Raw genomic sequence first — 4760 nt, 5'->3', positions numbered from 1 at the left:
ACACACACACACACACGCCATGTATCCTTGCAGTCAAGCAAGCACAATGCTCATGCAAGCAGATATTGATCATTCTATCACTTGGCCCATCGAGAGAGAGAAGTGTGGAAATTGGCCTAATTTTTTTTCCCAAAAAGCTGTGACAGAGGTGGACCTTTAGCCGTGAGCCCTTGCAGAAATGTTTCATCATGATGGCCATAGCCACAGAGAGCTGAGTCAGTCCTCTGTATCCACCATGGTGGTCTTTACATATCCATTAAAGCTATTGGACTCATGAGTTACAGTTGCACCTAGTGACTTACTGTCATATTCTCATCATCACTCACCGCTGAGCTCTGTTTTGCCTCTGCACATCAATACTGAACTGTCAGTTGATTAACTTAAGTGGATCAAAACACATGCACGCATACACAGATGTTCGGCACGCACATATGCACACACGCATGTACGATAGGATCATACATGTAACAGCAAGCGTCCTGTATGGGGCAGGTAGCTGTTGTAAGTCAGCAACACTGGATTATAACCAGAAAGATTTAGCTTGGTTATCACAGTTATGTGATGATTGGATGCTGGGTCACAGGTTATAAAATCTAATTAAAGCCATGGGTCCAAATGAGCAACAAACCCCCCATATATATTTTCTTTAAACAAGGACCCCCAACAGCTTTGGTGACATGATACTGTATATGTCACACTTCCATAGACATACACGTACACACACAAAAAACACACATATTGTGCTAACCACGAGCGACAAGCATACAGGAGAAAATCATCTGCAGTGGTAATCCCTAGTAAGCATTATTTATTCAATACCCTGGCCCACATCAGTGTGTGAGTGACTGTGGCCTACATGAGAAATATCAGAGGGCTATTTATAAACTTAGTATGCAGACATTCAGGTCTTGCAGGATGACATACTGGAGGAATTGAAAAGGGAACCAAAAAACATGATTTATTTCTCTTTGCACTTTTACTGTGTGGTGTGTGTGTTTGATGTTAATTCAGATCCTGATAACAGAGATTAACTGCCACTGCTGATTTGGGAGACAAAACCATGCTGCTTTCGTAGGGATCTTTCATGGCACCTTGACAGGGAGATGACAATGCACTCTCCTAATTTAAACAGTTTAAGTATGCTTGTTTGTTCTTGCTTTTTGCGATGTCTTTGCTCCTTTATTTTTTTACTTCAGATGTTTTTTTTAATTCCACTGCCTCAAACCCAGTGAGGTAATAAGCCCTTGTCTTGACAGGAGGAAAAAAAACAACCAAACAAAAAAACAACAACATGTTACTGATGCCTCAGGCTAGATGCACAGTGACCCATTTCAGTCAACAACTAAATAAAAATAAAGGCAAATGGGATTTAGAAGAGGTAATAGAAAAATGTGAAATACAAACCTGCATACATAAAAAAACAAACAAAAATCAGGCAAAAAGCTGGGAGATTCTGACATGCCTCACTATACTGGATCACTTCACAGAAGCTGTCCTCAAATTGAACCAACAGCTATTAATACAATTCCCCACAAAAGCATCTGCAGATAACAAGAGAGAGAATGACAAAGAACAGAAAGACAAGAAGAAAAGAAAGAAAGAAGATCACTACCTGGTTATAAGAGATGCTAATGAGGGAGGTGCAAACAAAGCATCTGGATTGTCTGGGTTTTATTTCTACCCTGCGTTTGTGTGTATGTGTGTCTGATTACTGTAGTCTTTGTTTGTACTAATATGAAGCAATGGCTCACAATTGTTTCTGGCATTGTTACGCATTAATTTACCCTGATAACCCAGCCAGTCTCTGCCCATGGCTGTCTGACTCATCCCTATGGTCCTGCTACTGACTGTTTGTGTGTATGTGTGTGATTGTGTGTGGGTGGGTGTGTTTATGGAAATGCCCTCTAGCTGGACTCCCTCTCCCCATCCTGGGCAGCGAGGGAAGGGGTTGAATGTTTATGTTTCTAGATTTCACAAATTACAAAGGGTTGGGCTACATCTCAACACAGATAAATGGTTATATAGCTAAACAATGCCACACTGGTAAAGTTATTCAATTCATTTCTCACTTTGTGTTTCTGTGTATGCTTCTAAGTGTATGCTAGTGTTGTCTTTCTCTGTCTCGTGAGGGTGAGATGAGCAGAAAGTGGGGCCTCCCACCCTTCACCAGGCCAGAACCAATCATAATGACTTCTCCACAGGGGAGCATCCACTTCAATTATCATCCCCTCAGCAGTGTCTGTGTAAGAAGGCCTGGGAAACACTTTTACATGCTCAAAAAGGTAACAGTTAGCCTGTGAGATTTTTCAGGAGATGGGGACATGTGTGACTCACTGTGAAAACTAGGACATATTTATATTTTAGAGAGATTTGGTGGAATACGGGGACAGGTTGTCCTGGTCGAACAGAATCGCTCGGCACAACATCTGCTCAACCCGCTGTGAGGTGACTGTGGGTGTGTGCGTGTATGTGTATGCACAAATTGAATATCTGCTTGTGTGTCTTTCAATATGATTAAAATTTAAGCCAGTGGCACCAAAGGAATGTGGACTGACCTCCATCTCTGAATGTACTCTGTTTGTAGCCCTGACAAGGTGCATAGACATTGCCTTGAAAGAAATAACAATTTATTTCTATTATTCAAACTCATATGCTGCCATTATACAGTCATCTATGACTTAAAGGAATTAGATTAGATTGGCTCATCATTCCGATGAGCCAATCAGTAGTCTATTATGAGTGCAGCGGCAGACTTAAATGGGGTGCTGGATGTGCAATTTGCCCCAGTGAAAAGTGTACAAGGCCTTTGAATTATTCACCCAATTCTCCTGGAAAGCTGGGACTGGATGTGCTGGGCCAGTCGACATCAGAATCTGGACCATGCGTACGATAGAAATTGAACCCTGAATGATAATAGCTGATTAGTTTTTGGATGTGCACATAAAAATGTATGATAATTATCTTTTCTCTATTTATTTGGGTGATTCCACAGTCCGAGGGAAGACTAATGAGGCAAGAAAATGAGACACAACTGATTGCTGAATCTGACTATATTATTCAAATTTCCTTCATAGTCTGGAGGGAGCTGAAGTTTTCATGGAACTCTGTATAATAACACAGAATTTGTTACTCTATATTTTTTTCTTTTAATTCTGTAGTTTTCTTTTTGTCAACAAATCCTATGAAAAGACCAAGACTAACAATGAATTGATCCGACTAACAAGTGTTGTCTGTGCAGCCAAAGTTTTATAAATATTACTCTTCTGTGCCATAGACAAAAACAAGTAAACTGGGTGGCTCCTTCATAACAATGAACATGGGCACTGTTGTACACCAGGTATTGATTAATGTGCATTATTCCGCAACTAAAAGAGTCCTCAATAAATGCACTAGTTTGTCCTGTTTGGGTAAAAGTTAAAAATAGTGTAGTGCTCAGCTGTTTTAGAAAATAATTAAATTTAAAAAAGGCACAATATATTGGTGACATCTTCTGTCGGAATGCCACAGACAGGATAGGGAAGTCAAAAAGTACTAATAGAGAGACAGATGCATCACTGGTTTTGTTTTTTTATTGGATTTGTTGACAATAAGAAAAAATATGGAATATACCAGCTGGAACATATACCAGCTGGAACATCAACTGGAATGCTGAAAGCGTGCACCACGTAACCACAACATCCCCATATTCTTATGTAAAACAATTTTAATTGCCTTGTTGTTGAAAAAAGCTGAACAAATAAACTTGCCTTGCTTATCTTTACCCTCATTTTCTGTCTGCCTCTATGCTGTCTGTTATCAACTTAGAGGGAAAAATGCCAAAAATTAAATAAAAAAGGTCAAGCAGAGTATGGTTGCTGAGAAAATGTCTCCAAAGTTATGCCCTGGTGGAGAGGACTTCACACTGCGACTCCAGCCTCACACCGATCAATACCACCGTCAGATTAATATAGACGAGGCGACAACTGTTTGGTGGAGAGAGAAGCAAAGCAAGAGAGAAAAACATGAACTCTAGAGGGGGAGAGGAGAGAGAAACACAGAGAGAGAGAGCTGGAGAAAAAGAGGGAGGAGGTCAGCTTGCTATAACTGAACAATTTTGTCACTGGGCAGAGGACACACCCATTATATAACAAAATGGTCACACATAATACTTCCAGTCAATAGCCTATATCTGAAACAACACATACAGCAGCACAGCCAAAAGAGAATAGTACACTGAAGATTAGGGTATGCACGCGCACATCGAAACACATATTGTATAATGCCATGATACAATTGCTGCAGTGGAAAGAATACACGCTCGTAGTATCAGCATGTCACAGTGTTTGTGCTCCTGACTGCGGACTGAATGTTTTCAGAGACCGCAGGCCCTTTGTGGCAGACCAGCTCTCACAAAGATTTGAGCTAGTGCTTTATGGCTGCTAGAAAGAGAGGAGACAATGCTGAAAAGAGCAGAGGAGTACAGCTGTGAAGGAAAAAAAAACCCATCCAGCTGAGGTCTTCCTCTGTCAGCGGAGACGAGGGGGATGGAGGGGAAAGAGTGAGAGAAGGGATGTTTAGCTCTGCCTCCAGGCCTGCATCGTAGAAGGGATGAGTGTGGTGGGGGAGAGAACTCGGGTTGGGGGTGGGGACGTTTGTGGGGTGCATGAGGAGGAGATTCAATTAAACTACACAAGGATGAAATGCATTTTTAATCACGACGCTTCATTTCCTGACGTGACTGTCAGCCTTTGTGAGAGACTGTGAGGCAGTCTCAGAAAGAG

At 41.3% G+C, this 4760-nt stretch overlaps 1 protein-coding gene across 1 annotated transcript in view; it reads right to left on the bottom strand.

Moving 5' to 3' along the window:
- Positions 1 to 4760, bottom strand: part of frmd4a (FERM domain containing 4A) — a 70762-nt gene that overhangs the window by 62922 nt on the left and 3080 nt on the right. The window lies entirely within an intron of this gene.

Source organism: Morone saxatilis, unplaced genomic scaffold (genome assembly GCF_004916995.1).
Source record: "Morone saxatilis isolate NCDOM2014 unplaced genomic scaffold, NCSU_SB_2.0 Contig2, whole genome shotgun sequence".
Lineage (NCBI taxonomy): Eukaryota > Metazoa > Chordata > Actinopteri > Moronidae > Morone > Morone saxatilis.
The sequence above is the reverse complement of the archived record's forward strand: the minus strand, read 5'-3'. Positions and strand labels throughout refer to the sequence as shown.